The sequence below is a fragment of the Macaca fascicularis genome, chromosome 5 (assembly GCF_037993035.2).
Source record: "Macaca fascicularis isolate 582-1 chromosome 5, T2T-MFA8v1.1".
Classification (NCBI taxonomy): Eukaryota; Metazoa; Chordata; class Mammalia; order Primates; family Cercopithecidae; genus Macaca; species Macaca fascicularis.
In genome coordinates, this window is record NC_088379.1 from 33,697,796 (window position 1) to 33,715,206 (window position 17,411).

The following is a 17,411-nucleotide window of genomic DNA, read 5'->3' on the forward strand; positions in this document are numbered from 1 at the left end:
TATATGGACTATAGTGGGTAACTGTGGATTACTGTAAGCTCAACCAAGTGATAACATAGTACCTCTAATTACATTTGCTGTGTCAGATATGGTATCTTTGCTACAGAAGATCTATGTAACTTCAGACATATGGTATGTGGCCATTGATTTAGTAAAGTTTCCTTTATTTTTTTTCCTAATCAAAAAAAAAAAAAAAAAAAAAAAAAAGAGATGGGAAACCATGTGCATTTACATGCCATGGAAAGAAATATACACTTACCATTGTGTTGCAGAGTTTTGTTAACTCTGTTGTCCAAAGTCATAACATAGTCTGTTGACATCATATCTCTGTGAGATATGACAATGATCTTCTATATTAATGACATATTTTTCAGGTTGAATGACTAAGAAGTGGTTAAATAAGAGGACTTTGTCAGACATCTGAGTTCCAGAGGATGGGAACTTAACTATAGAACATTTTCAGGGATAGACCATATCTATAAAATGTTAGGGATCTAGTGGTCAGGTGCATGTGGGGACATCCCCTCCAAAGTAAAAGACAAATGCTTCCATCTTGCAAGTCATGAACAAACAAAGGAAGCACGAAGCCTGGCAGGCCTGTTTGGTTTCTGAAAGCAGCATTACTCCACAACAAAGATTACTGTTGTGACTCAGAAGCCATATGATGTGAAAGCAGATACCTTTGAGAGGAGCTCAGAGTAGAAAAGTGCTCTGTCACATGTCCAGGCTTTGCCGCACGTAGTCCTATTGCTTGGATCATAAGATCTGGCAAACCCTAAGCTGTGGGAAAAGATGCCAAGTCCAGTTTATACCAAGCTTTAGTGGAAAAGTTATAGAAGTTGATTATTAGTAAATATCTGCAACTAAAAACTCTGTCTTGGCATTTGCATACAAAAATTTCAATCTGTGACAATAATTTGTATTTGACAAAAAATACAGATTTTTAAATTAATATGTGTTAAATAAACAAATGGGTACATTAATGAATGAATAACACTGGTTTGATGGTTTTATAACATGTCATTGTAGATAGACTAAACTACATTATCAAAATTCTCTTTCTTGTATGTTTCTAGTTAGGGTAGGCCACAAGAGATTCTTGTGGAAGGCAGAAAGAAAGAAGCAGCCATTTTATAGTTAACACATGATGCTCCTGATCTGTGGGCCCACGTTGGGAACTGTGATTGCTCTAACTTCCCAGAAATCTTTTCAGTTTTCCTAGCTCCTCAGCTTGATGTGGATGTTTTATTACTGTGACAAAGGCGCTTGCTTCTGCAGGATAACCTTCACCAGGATCAGACACCAAGAATAGATGCAAATTTCAGTCTGTACTATTGGGATTTCAGCTGGTGCCAGCAGGATTCCAGCACATTCCTAATCTTCTCTTTCCTTCTTATTCAGCCCCCACAATTGCATAAACCAATTCTCAATCACAGATGTATGTATCTATCTAATACATATACACACACACAAACATATATATGCATACATATATGCAAATATGCACAAGCATATTTATGACATATGTGTGTATATGTGTAACAGATGTACAAATCTATTCAATGTATACACCCATAAACATGTATACACATATACACATATATGACATACACATATGCATACATATTGAATAAACAACATATACATGTGGATGAATAGATAGATAAACAGATAGATATATTTTTCTGGTTATATTTCTTTGGATGAACCCGAAAGGAATCAATGAACAAATCAACTTTAGGGATCATTCAAACATAGGATGTCTTGCACAATGTTAGTGGAAAACCTTCCACTAACATTTGAAGAAGTACTGTGCACTTCTTCAAAATATGAGGCAGATCACATTACTCTTTTCCACTCAGAGCACAAGCCCTAAGCCCTTACAGTGATCTACACAGCCCTACCTGATCTGATTCCCCATTATTCCCTTCACCTTGCTGACTACCCATCTCCAGCAACACAAGCTATTCCCAGTTGTACTGACCTTCTCCATCTTTTTCAAATTTTACACGTATGTATGGCTCAGAGGCTTTGCACTTCATGATCTTCTTAATCCCTGGAGCTCAGTGCTCACAGATATCCATCTTCATGTCTCCCTCTCTCCCTCCCTTCAAGTGACAGGTCCAATGTCACCTACCCAATCACCTGTATAAAATAGCCATTCTGTCATTATTCATTTTTTCTCCACAGCATTTATCTCCATCTTATAAATAGTGTATCTATTTGTTTACTTATTTGTTATCTAACCCAACTAGAATTAAAACACCATGAAAATGTAGACATTGTCGGCCGGGCGCGGTGGCTCAAGCCTGTAATCCCAGCACTTTGGGAGGCCGAGACGGGCGGATCACGAGGTCAGGAGATCGAAACCATCCTGGCTAACACGGTGAAACCCCGTCTCTATTAAGAAATACAAAAAACTAGCCGGGCGAGGTGGCGGGCGCCTGTAGTCCCAGCTACTCGGGAGGCTGAGGCCGGAGAATGGCGTGAACCCGGGAGGCGGAGCTTGCAGTGAGCTGAGATCCGGCCACTGCACTCCAGCCTGGGCGACAGAGCGAGACTCCGTCTCAAAAAAAAAAAAGAAAATGTAGACATTGTCTATTGTTTATTTTTGTATCTTCAGTGGCTACAGCAATATCTAGCATTTAGCAAATGCTTAATGATTATTTTATTGAATGAATAAATGAATGATAATATGAATCAAAATTACAAATAAGGACATTTTTCTTTACAGATACAATTTTGCGTCTATGGCTTTGACCTAAAATATTATATTTTTCAAAATTTACCTCAAGGATATTATTGTAGCAAAATTTGTAATAATCAAAATGAAAGAACACTATTAAATACTCATCAACTATTATGTGTACCTGGTCCCACTATTTGATGGAGTTTAAGTGGCTTTTTAATCACATGGGAACATTTCCTTGATATTTTGTTAAGTGAGGAAAGCAATTTATGTAAAGGATCTTAAGGTTGTTAGAGTGAGAGACTTCCTTTTTTGTTTTGTACATGTCTACACTGGCTAACCTTACATTTATTTCGTACATGTCTACACTGGCTAACCTTACATTTATTTCGTACATGTCTACACTGGCTAACCTTACATTTATTTCGTACATGTCTACACTGGCTAACCTTACATTTATTATGCTTTCCTTTCATATTATGGTTTTACCCTTGAATTCTTCCTATGGGCTTACTTAAAACATATACACACAAGCAGACAAACATTTGCTAACACACTAAATCTCTCAGTATATATGAATACCAATGACAGTGGTGCTGAAGATAATAAAGAGATGGGCTTTTTGAGAACAAGACAACGTTTTAGTCCCTGCTTCACTCCCAGCGCTCATAACAGCTTTGTCTTAGACTAGATATTTAACAGATATTTGCTTATTATATTCTTGAAATATCAGTCCAGCATATTAGGTAATATCACAGAACGTTTCTTCTCATATTTATAATTTGCTTTTCCTTTCATTTTCATTAAAACACACACAGGCACACACAACACAGACACAATGAAAAGTTATTCTGTTCTCTAAATAAAAATCACTAGCTGTAGCGGAATCCCAAGAGAGAAAATACAATGACTACAAATGCAGCAAAGCTCTCGGGGGAACTTTTGACTCAATTTTCTAAGAGTGGTAGAGAAAAAAAGAACAGAGGTCTTTCAAGTTCTGGGGGGGAAAAATCCCAGCCACTCCCTGGAGAAATGCTTGTAGAATGGGCACTACTTTTGTAGTTTTTGAAGCCTGTCTCCCCCAATCTACTACTGCTGGCACTGCCCATTTAAGTGCACCATGACTGGCTTTGAAGGAAGAAAGTCAGGGAAGGTGAACACCAGCTTGAAGTCCCCAAACACAGTATTCGTATGGACCTGATCAAAAAGAAAAGAAATCATTTCAGGTTTGAGGGACTGCTGCTGAGCTACTGAGACTAAAGGAGTCTAAAAAGACAGTGGATTTGAATGGTAGAAGTTATACTTTTATTCTACCACCTTCTGCATGGGAATTCATTTTTGAACAGCTAAAAAGACTTCACTATTTACAGGTTTTAAAAGAGTATTGAAATTAGGTTTTATTATTTTGGGGGGGCCCTAGATTCTTGTGCGAGACTTCTGTTTTCCACATTGATAAACTAGAATCAATAAAAATTATATTGAAATTTTTGAAAAACCAAATATTGAGTGATATGACTATTTTTTCTGTGTTATTAACAAGAAAAATTGATCATCTAATTTTTAACTGTGGCTAGAATATGATTAAATCTCCAATATTTAATGATTTATACAAAGAGTTATAAAACTGCAAATGTGTGAAATTAAAGTGGTGAATATTATTGAAATTCTCCAATATATTTTACAAATCTAAGAATTTTAAAGGATTCTGTTGGCCATTTCATATTTGAAAGAACATAAATTATTTTACTGTTAATAAGTAACATTAAATAAATTTTATTCTACTACTCTTTCTATAATTTCAAGATGGTTTCATATTAAGATAAAATATTTTTAACATTTTAATATTCTTTACCATTATTTATAGGTATTTATATTCACATTTTGTTTCATTAAATTACTAAAGTCTCTACCAGCCAGAATGGACAGATATATATGCCCACATAGAGACTTGTACTCAAATGTTTATAATAGCTTTTTGTCTAACAGCCACAAGAGAAATAACTAAATACACATGAATGAGTATTGAGACATACTACTGAGTCATAAAAATGAACAAATTAATTGTACACGCTATATCGCAGATATAACTTAAAGTCTATTCTGAGTGAAAGGCAAACAGAAAAAAAAGTACATTCTGTGTTTTTTTATGAGCTTCCAGAAAATGCAAGCTAACCTATAGTCATGACAAAAAGCAATTATTGGTTACCTAAGGGACAGGAGAGAAGAATTACAAAAGGTTATTAGGACACTTAACAAGTGATGTAATTGTTCATTGTTCTTATTTCATTGATGTATTCAAGATGCATACACACATTAACATTCAGTAATGTTAGCAGTTACTTTAAATATATACAGTTCATTTTACATTATTTGTTTATGAACAGTTTTTATAGTTTTATTAATTATACCTAAAATTGTACCTTAAGGAAAGCTGTAAAATGGATGCCATGTGGAAATATTTTATTTTACTTTATATCTATATGTAAATTTCTAAAAAGGTTAAGCTTATTTCGTTAGTAAAGTAGTCATTATCACATTTCTCATATGTGATTGCACATTTCTGTTCACAGATGTCTTGCAATGTATCATCCTTTTATAAGTTTCTAAAATCAATCAGTGTAGCAGGTACTATTACCCACAAAATAGAAAACGTAACTTCTAACCTGCTAATGATGAGATTTCACAAGCACATTTAATTCACAAACATGAACTTTGGGAAAAAGAAAGAATATTGCTCTATAAAAAAATAGAATTGCTGATTTATTTCCCACTCGAAAATGTGCTGCCAATTTCTTCATTAATATTCTTCTAACTTTGCAAAGATAATGTTTTCTAACCTTTTTTTGTTGAAAGCAGCTATGTGATTCAAAGTTAAGCAATTATTTCACTGACTAACAATTTGTTTCTAGCAAAAATGTAGCAACTTGATAAATCTTAAGTAAATAAGAGTGCAAAATATGATTTTATTAAATTTAATTTCTCCTCATGGCAAGTTTTTTTCAAAGAAGCAATTGTGCTTTGCTCATATTATCAAGATCATGAATTCCAATTATAGTGACCTCTAATGGAGCAAAACTTCTAGAAAGGGTTTCCTAATTGAATAAATAAATTGCACAAGAGTGTACATCTAATTAAACTATTAATATTTTAATCAAATTTAATCAAAATAAATAGAAAATCACAAAATTAACAGAAATTTAGGAGCATTAGTAATTGTATTGGATCATTTGGTACTTACTAGGAGAAGCAAAATCTTTTCTCTGTTATATCACATTTCAAACAACTGGAACAACTGTTTCAAAATCAGCAAAAACGACATAGACTTTGCTGTAAATAGTATCGAAAAGAACACAAAGGGTGGCCTTATTACCAAATTGAGAGAATACAAAGTGTTTTCTTAACTGTGGTGTGCATGTGAAAGCAAAATCTATATTTTTAGCTGAGTGGCAATTTCATTCATGGCATTTGATTACATGTCGTCTATGTCCAACATTTTATTTTTTGCCTAATTCATATTTTAACCGCATAATTGATTTAAGTCAATAGTGTATCTTTCAGATGAAACTAGAGTCAAGCAAACTTGCCCAGGAATATACAGAAATTCATTCTACTTCTTAAGGGTCTTCTTTTTTCCAGTTTTCCCTTGCTGCAGAATTGCAGCACAATTCAGCATTCTACAGCTCCATCTTGTGTCATACAATTATTTTAAATCCTTTTCTTTTCCTCTGAGCTGGATAATTATGTTTCTGTTCTTTGAGGATACAGAACGATGACAAGGTGGGCTAAATGTAAGTGCTTGGACAAACATTATGAACAAGTGTTAATAACAGCCAGATGGGAGGTGCAACTAATGTGCAATGTACTTGCTGCTCTTCTGATCATGTTCGCTGGTGAACGGCTTCTCACTGAAACATTGGCATAACCTTGTCTGTCTGTCTTTTTTGTTCCAAGTTCACGTGTGACAAGGACCATCAGTAGAGCATTACAACGGCCAGCTGCTTTGGTCTGCAGCTGTAGGCAACACTAATTCTTTCTCTTTTCATTCATTCTTTTAACACAAAATTGGTCTTGACAGTGCATTTTTATAATCAGTGTGTCCACTTTTCAGTGTCGCCAATTTTTTACACATGACATGCTGGTTAGTTTAAGAAATTGATATTGTTCAGAGAATTGTTTTTCTAGTGTGTTTACTGAGTTGAAATAAAAGTTAAAAAGCCTGCACAGTTCAGAAAAACATATCCTGAGAGTCCTTGAGTTGGGGCCACTACAGACGGAAGCTGAAAGCACAGATTTTTGTCAGTGGAGCATGAAGATGACTAAAACAGTGACCTCAATCCAGCATCTTAAGCAGTCTGCCTGTGATAGCAATAGAAATTGCTATAGGCAAATTATGTGCTTTTTCCTTAATATGTCAATTTCCTTTTAAATTGTATATAATTACATTTAGATTTTTTTAGAAAGTCATTCATTAACAATTATATATATATACACACACACACACACATATATAGAACACACTGCGTGTTTTTCACAAGAATAATATATTTTTTGCAGTTCAAATATAAACAACACTGCTACCAAAATCTGAATAAGATATCCATTAAAGCACATTCTAAATACTGAAAGTTTTTATATAGATATATGATTCTTATAGCTAATATCACTCATAGGAAAAACAAGAAAAAAATTTAATAACATTTGTCAAATAAGCAGTGCCATTACTTAAATGTGTATGTATGTCACACAGGAAGACAGTTAATGATTTTGTTTAATTTCTGATGGCATATAAATTAATCCAGAAAAAAATATTGGTTGTTTTAATTTTTGTACTTCAAAGTCTGAGCTAAATTAAAAGGGAACTCTTGTTATAAAAATATTTATTTATTCATCTATTCCCCCTTTCATTTATTCTCTAACAGATTTTTAAAAATGAGCCTTTAAAATATAGCAAGTAATATCCTAACTGTTGAAGACAGAGTAAAAAGAATTTAAAAAAATCGTTTGCCCATCATTCTTAGCAAACTAACATGGGAAAAGAAAACCAAAATCCACTTGTTCTCACTCATATCTGGGAGTCGAACAGTGAGAACACATGGACAAAGGGAGGGGAACATCATACACCAGGGACTTTAGGAGGGTGGAGAGCAAGGGAAGGGAGAGCATTAGGACAAATATCTAAAGCATTTGGGGCTTAAAACCTAGATGATCGGTTGATGGGTGCAGCAAGTCACCATGGCACATGTATGGCTATGTAACAAACCTGCATGTTCCACACATGTATTCCAGAACTTACAGTAAAATTTTAAAAAAAGAAACAGTTTGCAATGTCAGACTCTGTGTGTATGTGTATATAGCTGTGTGTATACACATATGTGTGTGTATGTGTGGTAATGGTTGTGTGTTTGTATGTAGTTGAGTGCTTTCTGTGAACAGACAAAAAAAAATTATATTTCATGGTAAATCATTGTCTTAACCAACCTAAAATTCATTGTAAATAACTATTTAAAACTTTGGCAAAAACGATTAGATGAAAACTCTTGAAGTTCTTTAAATTGTCAATGATTCACGATATCAATCTCACTGAGAATTAATTCCAACAAATATTGCTTATACTATTATTAGTTTTATCTACATCAGATTTTATTGGTATTTAAAATAATAATGAAACATTTAAATGTATTCTATGCCACAATCTCTATAAGGGTTACTTATTAACAATATTTAGGCAATGGAAAACTTCAATGAGTTATTTCTAAATTTAAAATTTGTCCCTCATCTATATGCAAAAGCAATTGAAGCAACTCACATTAAATTGCAATGCAAAATGATCATATTAAATAGCAAAACAGAAAAGATATTTTCTCTCCCACGAATTACTTAGTAATCAAGATTTGCCAACTCATAAAAAGCAGTTTTATTTTGTGAGAAAGGTTTAAAGTGCTTCTTTAGAACTACATGCATTATCTTGAGTGTCTACATATTTCTCATTTTTGTTTTAAATGTGCTATACATTTATAGAAACCTTGCAATTGTAATGCTGCCTCAACATTTATGGAAAATTTTGAAATGTGGAGAAAAGGCATTAAACTGGTAAAACTTTGATGTCCAGCCAAGGCAGCAATATAGATGAAAGAAACAAGAATTGTAAGAGGAAAAAAGTGGAGCAGGGTCTGCTCTATGCAACATGAAAAGAGCTCAGGTAGGCAATGTCTACTCTATTTAAATGAACAACATGAAAAAAAGTTGTGTCACTTTCCACATCTAGATAGTCCCTGAGTAATATTTTAGTGATGTTGATAATTCTCATTGAATTTGATTTTCATCTTCAAATTTCACGAGAAAATATCACATCCATAAGACACACAAACGAACATCCTCTGATCTTCTGCTATTTTGTACTCAAACTATCCTTGTTTCAAAACTTAAGAAAGAATAGTAATCTAATCGACTAAAATATTATAAAAATCTCACCAATAGTCACTGTAATATACTTATGTAGGCCAAAGCAATTCTTGATAGAATATCCTAAGATTTCCTTAGATCTGCCAATAGCAAGTTCCACTGATGAGGCTACAGCTCACCTTGACCTGACTGCATTTTGCAGAAGGAAGAAAATGAATCATATCTTGTTTCTTATTTTAATATCCCAATTATTTGGAAATACTTTAGGTTTCTAATATTGAACCTGTTACTTTGTATTCTGTCAATTAAAATTTAAGAAAGGATCTAAAAGTCTGTAACACATTCAACAAATTTAGAGTAACTTCACAGTGCACATAATTCAATTTGCCTGACACATTCCAATTTTCTCTCAGTACAATTTTTTTTAAACAAAATATGTTTTAGTGCCTTCTACGTGTTAGAAATATTTCAAGAAACATTTAAAATACAGAAGTAATACAGGTTCTGTGTTTAGGAACTCACAATGTACTTAGAGGGAAAAAGATGTAAACATACATATGTTTATATCAGGTACAGATATTGGTGATTTTTTTAAAAGAAGCTAAGCTCTGTTTGAAAAAATTCAGAAATAATAAACTATAGAGATATTATTTAAAGTTTGACTTTGTATTTGATGTGTATTTTAAAGAATTTAAAGCAATTCACTCTCTTAATTAGTATATACAAATGAATAAATGATATAGAACATTTCCAAATACAAATAGCTTGAGACTTAGATTTGTTTGTTATGACTAGTAATGAGCAATTTCATTTTGATACGGGTTCTTCTTTAATTTGAGGTTTAGTCAATATTATAAAAGTGTCCTATAGACTTCCCCTCTGTCAATTCAGATATATAAGTAGTAATATCCCAGCATTTTAAGGTGGCCAATGAAATGCACACACACACACACACATACACACACACACACATGAATTAGAATTAATATTGGAACTTGATAGTATTTAATGATTTGGAAGCCAGTTTTACATAATTCATCATTAAAAATAAACAAATGTAGATTTGGCAGCATAGAATTACTTTCCAGTGACCAATGTATGTGTACAGGCAGAGCATTTTAAACTAAATTCTTAGTTTAAAAATATGACTTGTATATTACTTTAGATGCTGTAGGACTTAATTACCCTTTCAGTTTTCACTAGAAAATATCTCTATGTAGGTTGTAAAATTTTCTTAAGCTAAATAACTGCTGAATCATTTTCTTCTTTAAGCAAAGATAGCCTTTTCATTTTCACTTACAGAAAACAGCATTTTCTTTAGGGATTGAGTAAGTTTCTTATTCTTTTTCAACATTTTAGTCTACTGCTGCTTTTCTAAAAATGAGAATTGAATAATAAGCTAAAATTGCTTTTTTTGTTTTATCATATAAACTATATATGGTTTCCTTCAGAAATGACTTTTAAAAATACTTCAACTGATCCTCTCACAAAAAATCTATTTCTTTAAAGATATATATTTAAATGCTCTTAAAAATATAGCCTTTGTTGGTTTCTAATTCGCCAATATAAAACTTCTGATTTAATTGAATAGTTTGCACAATTCTAATATAATTTTCTTAGATTATAACTTAATTTAAAATATCTGCAGAGCAAAAAGGCACAGAGATTGATAAATACATTTTGGACATGTTGCCTTTAAAGGAATGTCTACTATTCAAATTAAATATAATGCCAAAACAACATTTGCTAAAGCTTAACCAGGGACAATAATTTACAACATAAGCTTAACTTTGAAAAAAAAAAAAAACAGAACTTGTTCTAAAATGAAAAAATACTATTTGACTTGAAATTTGGAATTTTGAGCAAATAACTTTGTTTTAGAATTACATTTTGCTATTATTTACCATTGGGCAAATTCATGACTATTCATGAAGTAAATTAGTTTCCCTGCACCATTCACAGGACTTGCAATATAGTAAGGATTCAATAATTGTTTCTTGTTTAATGGAAAAAAAATGAATTTATAGTAGCTAGTTACTTTTTATTTTTAAATTAACAAATTTAATTTTTTGAACAGCTGTAGGTTTAGAGAAAAACTGAGTGCAGAGTACAGAAAATTCCCTTATATCTATCCCACTAACATATGGTATATTTGTTGATATTGACAAGAAAATATTGAAATGTTAACTAAAATCCTTGGTATATATTTGGGTTCCCCTTTCTGGTTGTATATTTTGGGGGTTTTGAAAAATGTATAATAGCATGTATTTACTATATTTAACTATATACACGCATTATACATTTGCACAGAATAGTTTGACTGCCAATCAGTGGTTACCAAGGACATAGGAGGGGAGGAAGAGGGATTAATAGGTGGAATACAGGGATTCACGGTATCCACTATCTCCTAGTTTGGCCTTTTCCAGCATATCATAGAGTTGGAATCACAGAGTATGTAACCTTTGTCAGACTGGCTTCTTAACTTAGCAAGATGCATTTTTTGGACAAATCAGTTTGTCGTAACAAAAATGCCATAAACTGGATGACTTAAACGATAGAAATGTGTTTCACACAGTTCTGGAGGCTAGGAAGTTTCAGATCAAAGGCTGACAAGATTAAGTGGCCTCTTCTCTTGGCTTCTCAGTAGCTACTCTCTTGCTGTTGTGCTCACATGACCTCTTGTGCATGCATGGGGAAAGAGAGCTCTCTGATATTTCTTCTAATAAGGACACCAATTCTTTTGAATTAGGTCTCCATACTTATGAGCTATTTAACATTAATTGCCTCCTAAAGACTTTATTTTTAAAGTCAGTCATTTTGGGTACTAGGGATTTAGTCTATGAGTTGTGGAGACAAACCAGTATATGATATTTCACTCTTGGTCTCCAAAATTCATATTCTTTTCACATGCAAAACTATTCACCATTTCCAACAGTCCTGCACATCCTAATTCATTCCAACATCAGCTCTGAAACATAAAGTCTCATCTAAATGCCATCTAAATCAGGTATGAGTGAGACTTTAGGTATGATTCATCATGAAACAAAATTTCTCTCAAGCTGCAGACCTGTGAAACTAGAAAAGTTCTGTGGTTACAAAATACCACATAACTTTTGTAGGATGATGGGACAGGCATAGGATAAACATCCTCATTCCAAAAGGGAGAAATAGAAATGTAGAAAGGAGTAGTAGCTCCCAAGGAAATCCAAAAACAGGCAAAGCAAATTTCATTAGATCTTACGGCTCAATAATAATTCTCTCTGACACAATGACTCCCTTCTGGACCGATTGCAGTGGTGACTCTGCCCCCAAGGCCCTAAGGGGGGTTGTTGCCAGGCTCAGGTCCTCCTCCCAAGGCTCTGCTGGCAGAGACCATCTGGCCAGTTGAAACTAAGCTGATGACCCTGATAATTCTGAATTGCCTACAGTTTTATTTTTCCCTTGTCTTGAAAACCAGTGTATGTTTGCAGCCAGATAACTCTGTTGTCTTGTCCTGTAGAATCTGAGAAGACCCTCAGGCTTCCTTCACTTTATCTTTTCTCCATCTCGGACAGTTCAAACTGGCAGTGTTTCTGCCTATATTATTCCATAATCTCTTTATCAAGTGACAGTCTAGCTATACTTTTGGTATTCTGTTAGAACATGCTCTTCTCATTTTTTTGCAACACACTCAGGTTGAGAATTTTCTACATCTTTCTACGGTTGATTATTTTTCCCCTAACAATACCTTCCTCAATTCATCTCTCTCTTCTAACATTTAACTACAAGCAGTTAGGAGTATTCAGGCCACACCATCACATTTTGCTTTGAAATCCCCTCAGCTACCTAATTTCATTGTTCACACTTTTTATTTTTCGCAAAACACTAGAACACATTTTAGTGAAGTTCTTTACCACTTTATAACAAGGATTACCTTTTCTCCAATTTTCAATAATCTGTTCCTATTTTTGTCTGAGACATCACAAGAATGATCTTTAATATCGTGTTTATACCAAAATTATATTCGTGATTATATACGTTTTCATTAACAAGTTGGAGGCTTTCTTTCTATCTCCTTTTCTTTCTGAGCCCTCATCAGAATCACCATTCATGGCCAATGTCCATCAACAGTCCCTCCTTGGCAATGTGGGTTTTTTCTAGCGTGCACCCCAATACTCCTACTGCCCTCTCTTATTACCCAGCGCCAAAACTGCTTCCACATTTTAAGTATCTGCTACAGCAGCATTCCCTTCTCTGTAACAAAATCCATTTTGATGAACTCAGTCATGTTGGGAGTTAGGACTTCAACATATAAATTGGGGAAGGTGGGCACGATTCAGTCCATAATACATTTCAAATGCCAGATTAATAGAAAGCATGAGGCAGTTGTAATTGGTTATTCCAGAGTCTGCACAAATAGCTGTCACCATGCTTGGAGACCATGTGTTAAATCTGTGGCACATGGGCCCCCATCGGTCCCTGCAGCAGGCAGAGTGAGCTGATGCTGGTGTGCTCTCCTTCGGACCTCCAGTTGATTGTCATAGCCATCCTTCAAAACCACTCCCAACTTAGTAAAGATGAACCTGGAGGAGCATTTGTTATCCCTGCTGTACAGAAGTACAAAATAACTAAGGTATCAGCAGTTTTATCAGTAGTCAACACAGAGTATCCTCTTAAAATGAGATACGAGAATGTTGAAAATGCCACTCCTCTGACTTACGGAACCATGATAGTTATAGAGCTGCCATAGCGATCTGTAGTTCAGAAAAGACTGACTTCCCAGCTCTATATTTAGTAATTCCTTAAGCAGGCGGGCTCAGGTGTTTTCTCAAGTGAAGCAGAATCCCACATCTACTCCAGAGAATCTAAGATCCTAACCAGAGCTGGAATGATGTCAAAATATAACTTTCTCTTTTCATGAGCAAAACACTTTGTGTGTATTTTAATTAATATTTTCTGCAAATTCTTACCTCATGGCACAAGAAAGTCAAATGGGATAAACTGTACAGAATTTTACAGCTGTGGCTGAATCGTTTTGCCATTTCTGTGAGATATATTCCTTCAGAGCATAGTATACAGACATATAATTCTGATTATATTATTAATTTGTATCTTTCCCTAGCAGAAATTAATTAATTTCTTATAGGTTGGGGTATGGCTTTCACCTAGTATAAGAAATTCAAATAATTATTAACCAAACAGGAAACAGTTTCCAAATGGGTATATGAAAATTTAATAATATGTGAATTTAAATATTCTTTTATATATATAAATTAAGCATTCTTTCAATAATTTATCAGTCATTTAAGTAGATGCTATTATATAATGGGCCTTTTCAAATCTTATAATATTTAGTTTCCACAATAAACATAACAAATACATGTTATATTTATTGTACAGATAGTACAACTAATAATCAGGCTTATTATGTCTTTATAAAAGGTTTTACAAGCTTCAAAAATAATTATGCCAAGATCTGAATCTAGATCTTTTTGGTTACTGCTGTCTATATTTATTTTCTTATGCCTCTAAAAATGTATAGTCTCAGGTAAAAATTAATAATATGAAGAGAGTTATTTGGGGTATATGCTAACATTTTTATAAATTACTTCCTTGAGAAAGGGAATGCATAGTATTTGTAACAGAATTTTACAAAATCTCTAATTGCCACATAGCAGTGACTTACATTTTTAATGTATGTATGTATATATGTATGTATGTATGTATGTATGTATTTATTTTTGAGATGGAGTCTCACTCTGTTGCCCAGGCCGGAGTGCAGTGGCAAGATATCAGCTCACTGCAACCTCCGCCTCCCAGCTACATGAGCTTCTCCTGCCTCAGCCTCCTGAGTAACTGGGATTACAGGCACCCACCACCACGCCCAGCTAATTTTTTGTGTTTTTACTAGAGATGGGGTTTCGCTGTGTTAGTAAGGATGGTCTTGAACTCCTGACCTCGTAATCCACATGCCTCAGCCTCCCAAAGTGCTGGGATTACAGGCGTGAGCCACCGTGCCTGGCCAGTTACTTCCATTTAATGTTGCTGAATAAGCAAAAATTTATTTTTTGAGATCCACACAATTGTCTTCTAATAGTTTCTAATCATATGGACTTAGGTGAAAATCTCTGTGGTATAAGGCTCCAGTGTGGCTCCTATAATCCCTACTTTCTGGTGATAACACCTTTGTGCTCTTAAGTGTGGGCAGAAACTGAGTTACCTCTAACAGTAGCAAATGGCAAATATGAGACCGTGTGATTATGTGAACGTGATTACATTTCATGAGACTGTAATTGGTCTTGCTGGGAGACTCTCTATCATTGCCTTTGAAGAAATAAATTGCCACGTGTTGTGCTGCTACATGGAGAGGATCACAGCTTACAGAGTTGACTGTGGCCACCAGCTAACAGCTAGCAGGAAGCTGAGGACCTTAGGGTAACAACCTTCCAGGTGCTTGATATATACTGTAGGGAACCGTATGAATGTGGAAGAGGATTATTCCCCAGCTGAGCTTCAGGTAAGACCATAGTCTTGGCTGCTACCTTGATTGCAGCCTTGTAAGACTCTGAAGCAGAAGAGTCAGCCAAATCCCATTCGAAATTCCTAACCAACACAAACCATGAAATAATTCATTTGCTTTGTTTAATCTGCAAATTTCAAAGTAATAATACTGTGTCTCAATAGAGAAGTAATACAATATTATTTCTTACATTTATACTTTATCACACTTTATCACTGGCTATTTATACTATCACTTCCAGAAATTTTAATAAGAAATAATTTACATATACACATACACAATCATATATATGTCTTCACATGCCCACACAAACACACAGCATATGTGCAATTACAAACGTTTGACTCAGAGAGAGGTATATCTGGCACTTAATTAAAATATTTATTTCTAGATATGCATTTTAAAATGTATGTATGGGCTAATTTTGTCTTTAAATATCTGCCCTTGGAAAATGAACTGCATTTTTATAAGTAATGAGAAACCTGGGTAAAGCTCTCCTAGAAGATTGGCCAAAAAGTATAAGGCCTGAGGCACTGCCAATTACTAGCTTACAGAAAATACTGGATGTAGAGGTCACCATTGTTATTACAAACTATGGAAATAAAAAAATGTTTTAAAATTATTTTTGTGTGATGAAAGGTTAAAAGCTGAAGTAGGTGTTGCCATGGAAATAGTGTTTTGTTTACAACACTTGTCTTTTCTAGAACTCATCCATTAAATGGCAGGAGAGAACCACTTCAATCTTGACATTGTATTACACTCAGAGCTTTCATTACCAGAATAATATTTGTTCATTTTTCAACAAGAAGCATAAAATGTTCCGTTGCTCATTTTGTCCATTTGTTTAATGACACTGGTAGGCTTGTTACTTAAATTAAATCCATCTAAAGAAAATGAAGGCCAGGCTTGGTGGCTCACGCCTGTAATCCCAGCACTTTGGGAGGACGAGCCAAGCGGATCACGAGATCAGGAGATTGAGACCATCCTGGCTAACACGGTGAAACCCCGTCTCTATTAAAAATGCGAAAAATTAGCTGGGTGTGGTAGCGGGCGCCTGTAGTCCCAGCTACTCAGGAGGCTGAGGCAGGAGAATGGCGAGAACTCGGGAGGCGGAGCTTGCAGTGAGCCGAGATCGCGCCACTGCCCTCCGGCCTGGGCAACTGAGCGAGACTCCATTTCAAAAAAAAAAAAAAAAAAAGTGAAAAGAAAATGAATACGTACTGGTTAATTCAACTGAACCCATGCAAATACACTACTGTGGCTCTAAACATTGGCAAATATAACAAACCCTCACTACCACACAGGATGGAATGTTACAGTTAATGTTCTGTTTCACAACCAATGACGATGATGCCAGAACTCTCATGTTCTTGTTTCTCTTACTTTCTGATAATTTGTGCTAATCAAGATAGGATTGGCATTGCAAATGTAGCAATCAAACATTTTATTTCTTGCTTTCGCAAAATCACTCTAGTCCGGGTGACTTCCAGGGGATTTGGCTGCTACACAGGAATTCACTGAGTTTTCCTTTGTCTTCCGGTTCCACAGTCGCAACACAGAGTCTGCTCATTGCCCTGGCAGAGGAACGAAATTCTGGAGGGTTTTCTACTGACCCAAAGGGACACACATGATTTCCACTCACAGCCGTTTGGCTATGGCTTGTTTCATGGTCCTGGTTAATTGCAGGAACGCTAAGAGGAATAGGAAAGTGCAGGTTACATTTGTCAGGTGTTCTTAACCTTCTCACATCTATCATCCAGGTAAAAGTTTTCACTGATCTGTGCCCACAAACCAGGGGGAGTATTTTTTTAACCACCCACC